Genomic DNA, 16,873 nt, shown 5'->3' with positions numbered 1-16,873 from the left:
TCACATATGGTGTCCAGGGCACAGCTGGGGCAGAGGTTGGTCTATAGCAAGAGGCAACGGTGAGGGACTTGTTTCTGGAAAGGTGGATTTTTAAAAGTAGAAGCTCGAATTGTTTGGGCACAGACCTGAATAGTAAGACAGCCTACACCTACGACTATAATAATTATAATATATATAATTTAATAATTATAATATAAAGGGCGGAGGGCAGATATATATATATATATATATAATATATATATAATATAATATAATAAATATAATATATATAATATAATATAATAACTATAATATATATAATATAATAATTATAATAATTATAATATAATATAGTAGTTAGAATATAATAATTATAATAATTATAATATAATATATATAATATAATAATGATAATATAATATATATAATATAATAAATATAATATATATATAATATAATAATTATAATATAATACACTGCTCAAAAAAATAAAGGAAACACTAAAATAACACATCCTAGATCTGAATGAATGAAATATTCTTATTAAATACTTTTTTCTTTACATAGTTGAATGTGCTGACAACAAAATCACACAAACATTATCAATGGAAATCAAATTTATCAACCCATGGAGGTCTGGATTTGGAGTCACACTCAAAATTAAAGTGGAAAACCACACTACAGGCTGATCCAACTTTGATGTAATGTCCTTATTAAAACATGTCAAAATGAGGCTCAGTAGTGTGTGTGGCCTCCACGTGCCTGTATGACCTCCCTACAACGCCTGGGCATGCTCCTGATGAGGTGGCGGATGGTCTCCTGAGGGATCTCCTCCCAGACCTGGACTAAAGCATCCGCCAACTCCTGGACAGTCTGTGGTGCAACGTGGCGTTGGTGGATGGAGCGAGACATGATGTCCCAGATGTGCTCAATTGGATTCAGGTCTGGGGAACGGGCGGGCCAGTCCATAGCATCAATGCCTTCCTCTTGCAGGAACTGCTGACACACTCCAGCCACATGAGGTCTAGCATTGTCTTGCATTAGGAGGAACCCAGGGCCAACCGCACCAGCATATGGTCTCACAAGGGGTCTGAGGATCTAGTCTCGGTACCTAATGGCAGTCAGGCTACCTCTGGCGAGCACATGGAGGCCCCCCAAAGAAATGTCACCCTACACCATGACTGACTCACCGCCAAACTGGTCATGCTGGAGGATGTTGCAGACAGCAGAACATTCCCCACGGTGTCTCCAGACTCTGTCACGTCTGTCACATGTGCCCAGTGTGAACCTGCTTTCATCTGTGAAGAGCACAGGGCGCCAGTGGCGAATTTGCCACTCTTGGTGTTCTCTGGCAAATGCCAAATGTCCTGCACGGTGTTGGGCTGTAAGCACAACCCCTACCTGTGGACGTCGGGCCCTCATACCACCCTCATGGAGTCTGTTTCTGACCATTTGAGCAGACACATGCACATTTGTGGCCTGCTGGAGGTCATTTTGCAGGGCTCTGGCAGTGCTCCTCCTTGCACAAAGGCGGAAGAAGCGGTCCTGCTGCTGGGTTGTTGCCCTCCTACGGCCTCCTCCACGTCTCCTGATGTACTGGCCTGTCTCCTGGTAGCGCCTCCATGCTCTGGACACTACGCTGACAGACACAGCAAACCTTCTTTCCACAGCTCGCATTGATGTTCCATCCTGGATGAGCTGCACTACCTGAGCCACTTGTGTGGGTTGTAGATTCCGTCTCATGCTACCACTAGAGTGAAAGCACCGCCAGCATTCAAAAGTGACCAAAACTTCAGCCAGGAAGCATAGGAACTGAGAAGTGGTCTGTGGTTACCACCTGCAGAACCACTCCTTTATTGGGGGTGTCTTGCTAATTGCCTATAATTTCCACCTGTTGTCTATTCCATTTGCACAACAGCATGTGAAATGTATTGTCAATCAGTGTTGCTTCCTAAGTGGACAGTTTGATTTCACAGAAGTGTGATTGACTTGGAGTTACATTGTGTTGTTTAAGTGTTCCCTTTATTTTTTTGAGCAGTGTATATATAATATAATAATTATAATAATTATAATATATATAATATATACAGTGCCTTGCGAAAGTATTCGGCCCCCTTGAACTTTGCGACCTTTTGTCACATTTCAGGCTTCAATCATAAAGATATAAAACTGTATTTTTTTGTGAAGAATCAACAACAAGTGGGACACAATCATGAAGTGGAACGACATTTATTGGATATTTCAAACTTTTTTTAACAAATCAAAAACTGAAAAATTGGGCGTGCAAAATTATTCAGCCCCCTTAAGTTAATACTTTGTAGCGCCACCTTTTGCTGCGATTACAGCTGTAAGTCGCTTGGGGTATGTCTCTATCAGTTTTGCACATCGAGAGACTGAAATTTTTTCCCATTCCTCCTTGCAAAACAGCTCGAGCTCAGTGAGGTTGGATGGAGAGCATTTGTGAACAGCAGTTTTCAGTTCTTTCCACAGATTCTCGATTGGATTCAGGTCTGGACTTTGACTTGGCCATTCTAACACCTGGTTATGTTTATTTTTGAACCATTCCATTGTAGATTTTGCTTTATGTTTTGGATCATTGTCTTGTTGGAAGACAAATATCCGTCCCAGTCTCAGGTCTTTTGCAGACTCCATCAGGTTTTCTTCCAGAATGGTCCTGTATTTGGCTCCATCCATCTTCCCATCAATTTTAACCATCTTCCCTGTCCCTGCTGAAGAAAAGCAGGCCCAAACCATGATGCTGCCACCACCATGTTTGACAGTGGGGATGGTGTGTTCAGGGTGATGAGCTGTGTTGCTTTTACGCCAAACATAACGTTTTGCATTGTTGCCAAAAAGTTCAATTTTGGTTTCATCTGACCAGAGCACCTTCTTCCACATGTTTGGTGTGTCTCCCAGGTGGCTTGTGGCAAACTTTAAACGACACTTTTTATGGATATCTTTACGAAATGGCTTTCTTCTTGCCACTCTTCCATAAAGGCCAGATTTGTGCAATATACGACTGATTGTTGTCCTATGGACAGAGTCTCCCACCTCAGCTGTAGATCTCTGCAGTTCATCCAGAGTGATCATGGGCCTCTTGGCTGCATCTCTGATCAGTCTTCTCCTTGTATGAGCTGAAAGTTTAGAGGGACAGCCAGGTCTTGGTAGATTTGCAGTGGTCTGATACTCCTTCCATTTCAATATTATCGCTTGCACAGTGCTCCTTCTTGCGATGTTTAAAGCTTGGGAAATCTTTTTGTATCCAAATCCGGCTTTAAACTTCTTCACAACAGTATCTCGGACCTGCCTGGTGTGTTCCTTGTTCTTCATGATGCTCTCTGCGCTTTTAACGGACCTCTGAGACTATCACAGTGCAGGTGCATTTATACGGAGACTTGATTACACACAGGTGGATTGTATTTATCATCATTAGTCATTTAGGTCAACATTGGATCATTCAGAGATCCTCACTGAACTTCTGGAGAGAGTTTGCTGCACTGAAAGTAAAGGGGCTGAATAATTTTGCACGCCCAATTTTTCAGTTTTTGATTTGTTAAAAAAGTTTGAAATATCCAATAAATGTCGTTCCACTTCATGATTGTGTCCCACTTGTTGTTGATTCTTCACAAAAAAATACAGTTTTATATCTTTATGTTTGAAGCCTGAAATGTGGCAAAAGGTCGCAAAGTTCAAGGGGGCCGAATACTTTCGCAAGGCACTGTATATAATATAATAATTATAATATATATATATAATATAATAATTATAATATATATATAATATGTGCCATTTCGCAGATACTTTTGTCCAAAGCGACTTACAGCCATGCAGCATATGTTTTACGTACAGGTGGTCCTGGGAATCGAACCCACTACCCCGGCATTACAAGCACCATGCTCTACCAACTGAGTCACACAGCAAAACCATAAATACAGTGATCTAGTATACATAAACTATAAATCATTGCCGACTCCTGCGACAGTGTATAATGTGTATGCGTGCGTGTGTGTGTGTGTGTGTGTGTATGTATATTCTAGGGTAAGGTGTTTCCTAAGGTAAGGAAGAGGACCAGCACAGTCAGGCTGGTAGATCAGGAGGGAGAGGAGCAGACAGCAGCTGACTATGTGTTCCGTATCGTCTATCCTGGACACCACCACGACTCCAGTGAGTTACCCCCTCCTTCCAATACACACCACCAGGCCTATAGATGGCGCTGTGTTATATTTTTAACTGTGATCTGTGTGTATTATTACCTGGTTATATAGCAGTGACCATAAACTACCACCAGGCCTGTAGATGGCGCTGTGTTATATTTTTTACTGTGTGATCTGTGTGTATTATTACCTGGTTATATAGCAGTGACTATAAACTACCACCACACCACCAGGCCTATAGATGGCGCTGTGTAACATGTTTAACTGTGTGATCTGTGTGTATTATTACCTGGTTATATAGCAGTGACTATAAACTACCACCACACCACCAGGCCTATAGATGGCGCTGTGCTGTATGTTTAACTGTGTGATCTGTGTGTATTATTACCTGGTTATATAGCAGTGACTATAAACTACCACCACACCACCAGGCCTATAGATGGCGCTGTGTAACATGTTTAACTGTGTGATCTGTGTGTATTATTACCTGGTTATATAGCAGTGACCATAAACTACCACCAGGCCTGTAGATGGCGCTGTGTTATATTTTTTACTGTGTGATCTGTGTGTATTATTACCTGGTTATATAGCAGTGACTATAAACTACCACCACACCACCAGGCCTATAGATGGCGCTGTGCTGTATGTTTAACTGTGTGATCTGTGTGTATTATTACCTGGTTATATAGCAGTGACTATAAACTACCACCACACCACCAGGCCTATAGATGGCGCTGTGTAACATGTTTAACTGTGTGATCTGTGTGTATTATTACCTGGTTATATAGCAGTGACTATAAACTACCACCACACCACCAGGCCTATAGATGGCGCTGTGCTGTATGTTTAACTGTGTGATCTGTGTGTATTATTACCTGGTTATATAGCAGTGACTATAAACTACCACCACACCACCAGGCCTATAGATGGCGCTGTGTAACATGTTTAACTGTGTGATCTGTGTGTATTATTACCTGGTTATATAGCAGTGACCATAAACTACCACCACACCACCAGGCCTATAGATGGCGCTGTGTTATATTTTTTACTGTGTGATCTGTGTGTATTATTACCTGGTTATATAGCAGTGACTATAAACTACCACCACACCACCAGGCCTATAGATGGCGCTGTGTAACATGTTTAACTGTGTGATCTGTGTGTATTATTACCTGGTTATATAGCAGTGACCATAAACTACCACCACACCACCAGGCCTATAGATGGCGCTGTGTTATATTTTTTACTGTGTGATCTGTGTGTATTATTACCTGGTTATATAGCAGTGACTATAAACTACCACCACACCACCAGGCCTATAGATGGCGCTGTGTAACATGTTTAACTGTGTGATCTGTGTGTATTATTACCTGGTTATATAGCAGTGACCATAAACTACCACCAGGCCTGTAGATGGCGCTGTGTTATATTTTTTACTGTGTGATCTGTGTGTATTATTACCTGGTTATATAGCAGTGACCATAAACTACCACCACACCACCAGGCCTATAGATGGCGCTGTGTTATATTTTTAACTGTGATCTGTGTGTATTATTACCTGGTTATATAGCAGTGACCATAAACTACCACCAGGCCTGTAGATGGCGCTGTGTTATATTTTTAACTGTGATCTGTGTGTATTATTACCTGGTTATATAGCAGTGACCATAAACTACCACCAGGCCTATAGATGGCGCTGTGCTGTATGTTTAACTGTGTGATCTGTGTGTATTATTACCTGGTTATATAGCAGTGACTATAAACTACCACCACACCACCAGGCCTATAGATGGCGCTGTGTAACATGTTTAACTGTGTGATCTGTGTGTATTATTACCTGGTTATATAGCAGTGACTATAAACTACCACCACACCACCAGGCCTATAGATGGCGCTGTGTAACATGTTTAACTGTGTGATCTGTGTGTATTATTACCTGGTTATATAGCAGTGACTATAAACTACCACCACACCACCAGGCCTATAGATGGCGCTGTGTAACATGTTTAACTGTGTGATCTGTGTGTATTATTACCTGGTTATATAGCAGTGACTATAAACTACCACCACACCACCAGGCCTATAGATGGCGCTGTGTTGTATGTTTAACTGTGTGATCTGTGTGTATTATTACCTGGTTATATAGCAGTGACCATAAACTACCACCACACCACCAGGCCTATAGATGGCGCTGTGTAACATGTTTAACTGTGTGATCTGTGTGTATTATTACCTGGTTATATAGCAGTGACTATAAACTACCACCACACCACCAGGCCTATAGATGGCGCTGTGTAACATGTTTAACTGTGTGATCTGTGTGTATTATTACCTGGTTATATAGCAGTGACTATAAACTACCACCACACCACCAGGCCTATAGATGGCGCTGTGTAACATGTTTAACTGTGTGATCTGTGTGTATTATTACCTGGTTATATAGCAGTGACCATAAACTACCACCACACCACCAGGCCTATAGATGGCGCTGTGTAACATGTTTAACTGTGTGATCTGTGTGTATTATTACCTGGTTATATAGCAGTGACTATAAACTACCACCACACCACCAGGCCTATAGATGGCGCTGTGTAACATGTTTAACTGTGTGATCTGTTGTGTATTATTACCTGGTTATATAGCAGTGACTATAAACTACCACCACACCACGGGCAGCCGTGCTCCCTCGCTGGATGATGATGAAGAGGAAGAGGACAGACTCCAGGCTATGATCTCAATGATGTGTTGGCGGAACCTCACAGATCCTAATGTCATGAAAGGTTTTTATCTATCACCTGACACCCTACCCCCAACCCCTTACAAACTTCTCTACCCACAATTCACCTCCTGGTCCATCCCTCCCCATCTTACCCTCCCATCTAAACCTCTGTGTGTCTTTTTGTCCCCGTGGCCTTATCCAACAGTGCAGGGTAGGTTAGAGCGTGTATGGTTGGCTGCTTGGGAGAGTTAGAGAGGGGGGAGTGAATGGCTGTTGAGTATATGCTCTCTCTTCAATACAAAATGACAAAACTAGAGACTGAGAGGGGGGGGGGGGAGGGAGAGAGAGAGAGAAGGAGAGGAAAAGAGAGGGAGAGAGGATGGCTGTTGAGGATACACTCTCTCTTCAGTACAAAATGACAAAACTAGAGACCGAGAGGGGGGGAAAGAGAGGGAGAGAGGATGGCTGTTGAGGATACACTCTCTTCAGTACAAAATGACAAAACTAGAGACCGAGAGGGGGGAAAGAGAGGGAGAGAGGATGGCTGTTGAGGATACACTCTCTCTTCAGTACAAAATGACAAAACTAGAGACCGAGAGGGGGGGGGGGGACAGAAATGGGAGGAGGGGGAGACAAACATGAAGCCAATCCGATGTAAGTGATTCATACCGTAGCCTAGTTACCTGAAGGACCCTTTATTCAGCATTGACGTCAACATTCCCTTGTAGGAACCTTGAATCAACGGGACTGCTTGTTTTTCTGTAGATCATACCATAGAGACAGAACCATTCATTCAAATGCCAGGGTAAAAGGCTCTACGCATCGATGTACTACTGTACAGTGCATTCGGAAAGTATTCAGACTTTTTGCACATATTGTTACGTTACAATCTTAATGTAAAATGGATGTCAGCAGTCTCCACACAATACCCCCAAAAATGACAAAGCAAAAACAGTTTTTTTAAAAACATTTTTGGAAATGTATTAAACTTTTTCAACAGAAAGGTATTCTGACCCTTTTCTATGAGACTCATAATTGATCTCAGCTGCTTCCTGTTTCCATTGATCATCCTTGAGATATTTCTACAACTTGATTGGAGTCCGCCTGTGGTAAATTCAATTGATTTGGACATGATTTGGAAAGGCACACGCCTGTCTATATAAGGTCCCACGGTTGACAGTGCATGTCAGAGCAAAAACCAAGCTAGGAGGTCGAAGGACTTGTCCGTAGAGCTCCGAGACAGGATTGTGTTGAGGCACATATCCTGGGAAGAGCAACAAAACATTTCTGCAGCATTGAAGGTCCCCAAGAACACAGTGGCCTCCATCACTCTTAAATGAAAGAAGTTTGGAACCACCAAGACTCTTCCTAGAGCTGGCCGCCTGGGAAATCGGGGGAGAAGGGCCTTGATCACTGAGGTGACCAAGACTCCGATGGTCACTCTGACAGAGCTCCAGAGTTCCTCCGTGGAGATGGGAGAACCTTCCAGAAGGACAACCATATCTGGAGCACTCCAAAAATCAGGCCTTTATGGTAGAGGCCAGACGGAAGCCACTCCTCAATAAAAGGCACATGGCAGCCCACCTGGAGTTTGCCATAAGGCACCTAAAGGACTCTCAGACCATGAGAAACAAGATTCTCTGGTCTGATGAAACCAAGATTGAACTCTTTGGCCTGAATGCCGAGCGTCACATCTGGAGGAAACCTGGCACCATCCCTACGGTGAAGCATGGTGGTGGCCGCATCATGCTATGGGGATGTTTTTCAGTGGCAGGGACTGGGAGACTAGTCAGGATCGAGGGAAAGATGAACGGAGCAAAGTACAGGGAGATCCTTGATGAAAACCTGCTCCAGAGCACTCAGGACCTGACTGGGGCGAAGGTTCACCTTCCAACAGGGCAACCACCCTAAGCACACAGCCAAGACAACGCCAGAGTGGCTTCGGGACAAGTCTCTGAATGTCCTTGAGTGGCCAAGCCAGAGCCCAGACTTGAACCCGATTGAACATCTCTGGAGAGACCTGAAAAATAGCTGTGCAGCAACACTCCGCATCCAACCTGACAGAGCTTGAGAGGATCTGCAGAGAAGAATGGGAGAAACTCCCCAAATACAGGCGTGCCAAGCTTGTAGCGTCATACCCAAGAAGACTCAAGGCTGTAATCGCTGCCAAAGGTGCTTCAACAAAGTACTGAGTAAAGGGTCTGAATACGTCTGTAAATGTCGTATTTCAGTTTTTTATTTGTAGTAAATTAGCAACATTTTCTAAAAAACAGTTTTTATTTTGTAATTATAGGGTTCTGTGTGACGATTGTTTTTTCCCCCTCATCAATTTAATACATTTTAGAATAAGGCTGATTATGTGACTAAATGTGGAAGAAGTCGAAGGATCTGAAAACTTTCCGAATATAAACCCTAGATTGCTGAATGCGGTGTATTGAACATTGAGAGGTTTTGAAGCCACCGGTCGGCCATTTTGGTACTCCCCAGTAGGAAACAGTCCTCCGTAGTAATGAATGGAATTCTACACTATTTCAATGTAAAGTTTCAAGGACAGAAGTATGCCTTTAAGTATTTTGTTGTTGTTGGGACAGTAATCAAAAAAAAATTGTACTCTAGTCCCAGTTCTGATGGTCCTCTCCTCTCAGTGGGGCAGTACCATGTTAGTCCCAGTATGATGGTCCTCTCCTCTCAGTGGGTCAGTACCATGTTAGTCCCAGTTCTGATGGTCCTCTCCTCTCAGTGGGGCAGTACCATGTTAGTCCCAGTTCTGATGGTCCTCTCCTCTCAGTGGGGCAGTACCATGTTAGTCCCAGTTCTGATGGTCCTCTCCTCTCAGTGGGACAGTACCATGTTGGTCCCAGTTATGATGGTCCTCTCCTCTCAGTGGGGCAGTACCATGTTGGTCCCAGTATGATGGTCCTCTCAGTGGGGCAGTACCATGTTGGTCCCAGTTATGATGGTCCTCTCCTCTCCTCTCAGTGGGGCAGTACCATGTTGGTCCCAGTTCTGATGGTGCTCTCCTCTCAGTGGGGCAGTACCATGTTGGTCCCAGTATGATGGTCCTCTCCTCTCAGTGGGTCAGTACCATGTTGGTCCCAGTATGATGGTCCTCTCCTCTCAGTGGGTCAGTACCATGTTGGTCCCAGTATGATGGTCCTCTCCTCTCAGCACTGTTGGGTCTGGGTTCTGGGACACAAATAAATGCTTTGATAATTGACTCTGTTTCTCCTTTTTGCACTTTTGGTTTGGTTCACTATACCCTTCTCTTTGCTGTCTAGTTTTTGTTCTGGCTCCGTTGTCTTCATTTATGTTCACTGCAGCATGCCTGACCAATTTGCATGTGAGATATGCAGCAACCAGTTTCATTTTGTTTTAATAGAATGTGTTAAAAAAATGTGTTTATAGATATCCTTTCTTTCTTTCTTTCTTTCTTTCTTTCTTTCTTTCTTTCTTTCTTTCTTTCTTTCTTTCTTTCTTTCTTTCTTTCTTTCTTTCTTTCTTTCTTTCTTTCTTTCTTTCTTTGCTCTGATTTAGTTTTGTCCTCTTCCTCTGTTAGTGCAGGCGTTTTTTTCTGCGATGCTGTTCACTGTAATTCTTCACTACCCCAGGTCGTGCCCTCGTCCCTTCCATTGTGACGGCTAGGTCCTGTGGGGTTCCGCAGTAGTAGAGACATCGACAAAACTTTGGTTTCTACCCTGTTATACGTTGATTCCTACCCTGTCACACTTTGGTTTCTACCCTGTCACACTGGTCCTACCCTGTCACACTTTGGTTCCTACCCTGTCACACTGGTCCTACCCTGTCACACTTTGGTTCCTACCCTGTCACACTTTGGTTTCTACCCTGTCACACTGGTTCCTACCCTGTCACACTGGTTCCTACCCTGTCACATTTTGGTTCCTACCCTGTCACACTTTGGTTCCTACCCTGTCACACTTTGGTTCCTACGCTGTCACATTTTGGTTCCTACCCTGTCACACTTTGGTTCCTACCCTGTCACACTTTGGTTCCTACCCTGTCACACTTTGGTGTCTACCCTGTCACACTTTGGTTTCTACCCTGCTATACGTTGATTCCTACCCTGTCACACTTTGGGTCCTACCCTGTCACATTTTGGTTCCTACCCTGTCACACTGGTTCCTACCCTGTCACATTTTGGTTCCTACCCTGTCACACTTTGGTTCCTACCCTGTCACACTTTGGTTCCTACCCTGTCACATTTTGGTTCCTACCCTGTTATACGTTGGTTTCTACCCTGTCACACTTTGGTTTCTACCTGTCACATTTTGTTTCTACCCTTACACATTGGTTTCTACCCTGTCACACTTTGGTTCCTACCCTGTCACACTTTGGTTCCTACCCTGTCACACTTTGGATTCTACCCTGTCACACTTTGGTTTCTACCCTGTTACACATTGGTTCCTACCCTGTCACACTACCCTGTCACACTTTGGTTCCTACCCTGTTACACTTTGGTTCCTACCCTGTCACACTTTGGTTCCTACCCTGTCACACTTTGTCTTCTACCCTGTTACACTTTGTCTCCTACCCTGTTACACTTTGTTTCCTACCCTGTCATACTACCCTGTTACACTTTGGTTTCTACCCTGCTATACGTTGATTCCTACCCTGTCACATTTTGGTTCCTACCCTGTCACATTTTGGTTCCTACCCTGTCACAGTATCGTTATGTCAAGGGGGTGCATTACCAAAAACCCTAAAGTCACTTCCTGTTGAACTTTGAATTCAATTTGGCCCCAAAAAAAGACCTTTTCTAGGGAGTGTGAATGCGGGGTCTCCTGTCCAGGCAGCATGTTATGTTTTATCATTTTAATTTCATGATTTTTCTGCTGAACAGTCAAAGAGCAGCTACTCATATTTATAACAGATCATCAGCTCCATCCTGAAGAATTAAGGTGAAGAGCATTTCTTTAATGTTTACATTTTTATGATTCTTTCTACTTTTGGTTTACCCTTATTGTCATCCTTTTAGTTTTTTAGTTTTAGTGGGGCTTTTCTGTTGTTATGTTCTGGCTTTATACTTCCTGCATGGCCTGAGAACCCCGCTGCCCTGTCTCTCTCCTCTCCTCCTGGCCTTCTCCTCTCCTCTCCTCCTGTCCCTCTCCTCTCCTCCTGTCCCTCTCCTCTCCTCCTGTCCCTCTCCTCTCCTCCTGGTCCTTCTCTCCTCCTGCCCTGTCTCTCTCCTCCTGGTCCTTCTCCTCTCCCACTCTCCTCTCCTCCTGGCCTTCTCCTCTCCCGCTCTCCTCTCCTCCTGGTCCTTCTCCTCTCCTCTCCTCTCCTCCTGGCCTTCTCCTCTCCTCTCCTCTCCTCTCCTCCTGGCCTTCTCCTCTCCCACTCTCCTCTCCTCCTGGCCTTCTCCTCTCCCGCTCTCCTCTCCTCCTGGCCTTCTCCTCTCCCGCTCTCCTCTCCTCCTGGCCTTCTCCTCTCCCGCTCTCCTCTCCTCCTGGTCCTTCTCCTCTCCTCTCCTCTCCTCTTGGCCTTCTCCTCTCCCGCTCTCCTCTCCTCCTGAACATCTCCTCTCCCGCTCCTCTCCTCTTGGTCTTCTCCTCTCCTGCTCTCCTCTCCTCCTGGTCCTTCTCTTCTCCCGCTCTCCTCTCCTCTTGGTCTTCTCCTCTCCTGCTCTCCTCTCCTCCTGGCCTTCTTCCCCTCCCGCTCTCCTCTCCTCTTGGTCTTCTGCTCTCCTCTCCTCCTGGCCTTCTCCTCTCCCACTCTCCTCTCCTCCTGGCCTCCTCTCCTCCTGGCCTTCCCCTCTCTCTTGGCCTCCTCCCCTCTCCTCCTGGTCCTTCTCCTCTCCTGCTCTCCTCTCCTCTTGGTCTTCTCCTCTCCTGCTCTCCTCTCCTCTTGGTCTTCTCCTCTCCTGCTCTCCTCTCCTCCTGGTCCTTCTACTCTCCTGCTCTTCTCTCCTCCTGGTCCTTCTCCTCTCCTCCTCTCCTCTCCTCTTGGTCTTCTCCTCTCCCGCTCTCCTCTCCTCTTGGTCTTCTCCTCTCCTGCGCTCCTCTCCTCCTGGCCTTCTTCCCCTCCCGCTCTCCTCTCCTCTTGGTCTTCTGCTCTCCTTTCCTCCTGGCCTTCTCCTCTCCCACTCTCCTCTCCTCCTGGCCTTCTCCTCTCCTCCTGGCCTTCTCCTCTCCTCTCCTCTTGGTCTTCTCCTCTCCTGCTCTCCTCTCCTCCTGGTCTTCTCCTCTCCTGCTCTCCTCTCCTCCTGGTCTTCCCCTCCCGCTCTCCTCTCCTCCTGGTCTTCTCCTCTCCCGCTCTCCTCTCCTCCTGGTCTTCTCCTCTCCCACTCTCCTCTCCTCTCCTCTTGGTCTTCTCCTCTCCTGCTCTCCTCTCCTCCTGGTCTGCTCCTCTCCCGCTCTCCTCTCCTCTTGGTCTTCTCCTCTCCTCTCCCACTCTCCTGCTCTCCTCCCCTCTTGGTCTTCTCCTCTCCTCCTGGCCTTCTCCTCTCCTCTCTTGTGGAGCTGTTCTCCAAGTTGTCTTCTCTCTGACCCAGCATGCTCTGCTCTGTCTGCTCGCTTCCTTCTGTTGGTTTCCAAAACTCTCGCTTCATATTCATTTCCATGTTTTTGTTTATTCTCAGTATAATATGTCTGACTGTCTGACTCACTTACGGACAATCACATACATAAATGTATACCTCATCTACAGTTGAATTCGGAAGTTTACATACACCTTAGCCAACTACATTTCAACTCAGTTTTTCACAATTCCTGACATAGTAAGAATAGTAATAGTAAAATTCCCTAGTAAAAATTCCCAGTTTTAGGTCAGTTAGGGTCACCACTTGTGAAATGTCAGAATAATAGTAGAGTGATTTATTTCAGCTTTTATTTCTTTCATCACATTCCCAGTGGGTCAGACGTTTCCATACACTCAATTAGTATTTGGTAGCATTGCCTTTAAATTGTTTAACTTGGGTCACGCTTTTCGGGTAGCCTTCCACAAGCTTCCCACAATAAGTTGGGTGAATTTTGGCCCATTCCTCCTGACAGAGCTGGTGTAACTGAATCAGGTTTGTAGGCCTCCTTGCTCGCACACGCTTTTTCAGTTCTGCCCACAAATGTTCTATAGGATTGAGGTCAGGGCTTTGTGATGGCCACTCCAATACCTTGACTTTGTTGTCCTTAAGCCATTTTGCCACAACTTTGGAAGTATGCTTGGGGTCATTGTCCATTTGGAAGACCCATTTGCGACCAAGCTTTAACTTCCTGACTGATGTCTTGAGATGTTGCTTCAATATGTCCACATAATTTTCCTGCCTCATGATGCCATCTATTTTGTGAAGTGCACCAGTCCCTCCTGCAGCAAAGCACCTCCACAACATGATGCTGCCACCCCCGTGCTTCACGGTTGGGATGGTGTTCTTCGGGTTGCAAGCCTCCCCCTTTTTCCTCCAAACATAACGATGGTCATTATGGCCAAACAGTTCTACTTTCGTTTCTTCAGACCAGAGGACATTTCTCCAAAAAGTACAATCTTTGTCCCCATGTGCAGTTGCAACCCGTAGTCTGGCTTTTTTATGGCGGTTTTGGAGCAGTGGCTTCTTCCTTGCTGAACGACCTTTCAGGTTATGTTGATATAGGACTCGTTTTACTATGGATATAGATACTTTTGTACCTGTTTCCTCCATCATCTTCAAAAGGTCCTTTGCTGTTGTTCTGGGATTGATTTGCACTTTTTGCACCAACTTATGTTCATCTCTGGGAGTCTCCTGAGCGGTATGACGGCTGCGTGGTCCCATTATGTTTATACTTGCGTACTATTGTTTATACAGATGAACTTGGTACCTTCAGTCGTTTGGAAATTGCTCCCAAGGATGAACCAGACTTGTGAAGGTCTACAATTTTTTTCTGAGGTCTTTGGCTGATTTCTATTGATTTTCTCATGATGTCAAGCAAAGAGGCACTGAGTTTGAAGGTAGGCCTTGAAATACATCCACAGGTACACCACCAATTGACTCAAATGATGTCAATTAGCCTATCAGAAGCTTCTAAAGCCATGACATTACTTTCTGGAATTTTCCAAGCTGTTTAAAAGCACAGTCAATTTAGTGTATGTAAACTTCTGACCCACTGGAATTGTGACAGTGAATTATAAGTGAAATAATCTGTCTGTAAACAATTGTTAGAAGAATTGCTTGTGTCATGCACAAAGGAGATGTTCTAGACTTGCCAAAACTGTAGTTTGTTAACAATAAATTTGTGGAGTGGTTGAAAAACAAGTTTTAATGACTCCAACCTAAGTGAAAACTGTAAACGTCCGACTTCAACTGTATGTGAGCAATGTCCGCAAAATGAAAAATACAATATTTGAAAGAGCAATTTTTTTTTTTTAAACACATGAATCTGAAATCGATAAAGAGTGAAATCTCTCTCTACCTTAATGAACTGATGTCATGTACAGTAACAGAGGATGTCATTGTAACCAGACAAGGGATGTTAGCTAGATTAGTTTAGTGTCTCACCTTTAATCTTCTCTGTCCGCTTATTGTTTGATCTCTTTTCTCGCTGTTGTACTTCCCCTCCATCACTTTCTCTCTCTCTCCATCGTTACTCTCTCCCTTCTCTGTCCATCCGTCTCTCTCCCTCTCTCTCTATTCTCCTTTTCTCTCCATCCTCCCTCTCTCCATCCTCCCTCTCTCCATCCTCCCTCTCTCCATCCTCCCTCTCCATCTCCCCTCTCTCCATCTCCCCTCTCCCTCTCTTCATTCTCCATCTCTCTCCATCCTCCCTCTCCATCTCCCCTCTCTCTTCATTCTCCATCTCTCTCCATCCTCCCTCTCTCTCTCTCTCTCTCTCCATCTCCCCTCTCCCTCTCTCCATCGCTCTTCATCCTCCCCCTGTCTCTCTCCCTATTCCCCCCCATCTCCCCCTCCCTCTCTCTCTCTCCCCATCTCCCCTCTCCCTATTCTCTCTCCCCCTCCTCCTCCAGACCACGGGGAGATGATGGACATCCAGGGAGCCTATACGGGAGGCAGCCCATCGTCATGGCAGCAGGCAGCAGAGTGCAACAGTCACATGTCGTCATGTCTGTGTTGCTCCACAAGGGGCAGTAACGTCTCCATGGAAAACCCAGCAGGCTGCACCTGCATCCATGACCGGTGAGAATACACACACTCACACACACACACACACACACACATGGACACACACACGGACACACACACGCACACACATGGACACACACACACGGACACACACGCACACTCACACACACACATGGACACACACACACACTCACACACACATGGACACACACACACACTCACACACACATGGACACACACACATGGACACACACTCACACACACACACACACACATGGACACACACTCACACACACATGGACACACACACACACAGAAGAACATGGACACACACAACTAACGAACTCACACATACATGCATGCACACACACACATGGACACACACTCACACACACACATGGACACACACTCACACTCAAACACACATGGACACACACACACTCACATGGACACACACTCACACTCAAACACACATGGACACACACTCACACTCACATGGACACACACACACACACAAGAACATGGACTCACACAACTAACGAACTCACACATACATGCATGCACACACACAGAGTCCATTACTCACACAGAGTCCGTCACTCACACAGGGTCCATTACTCACACAGAGTCCGTCACTCACACAGAGTCCATTACTCACACAGAGTCCATTACTCACACAGGGTCCATTACTCACACAGGGTCCATTACTCACACAGGGTCCATTACTCACACAGGGTCCATTACTCACACAGGGTCCATTACTCACACAGGGTCCACACAGGGTCCATTACTCACACAGAGTCCGTTACTCACACAGAGTCCGTCACTCACACAGAGTCCGTCACTCACACAGAGTCCGTCACTCACACAGGGTCCATTACTCACACAGGGTCCATTACTCACACAGGGTCCGTTACTCACACAGGGTCCGTTACTCACACAGGGTCCATTACTCACACA

General features: G+C 45.2%; 1 pseudogene; it reads left to right on the top strand.

The window, feature by feature from the left end:
* The window catches only part of LOC135559707 (small G protein signaling modulator 2-like), a 123,082-nt pseudogene that overhangs the window by 79,533 nt on the left and 26,676 nt on the right, over positions 1-16,873 (top strand).

This window comes from Oncorhynchus nerka, linkage group LG14 (assembly GCF_034236695.1).
Source record: "Oncorhynchus nerka isolate Pitt River linkage group LG14, Oner_Uvic_2.0, whole genome shotgun sequence".
Classification (NCBI taxonomy): Eukaryota; Metazoa; Chordata; class Actinopteri; order Salmoniformes; family Salmonidae; genus Oncorhynchus; species Oncorhynchus nerka.
Note: the sequence above shows the minus strand (reverse complement) of the source record. Positions and strands in the feature narration are given on the sequence as shown.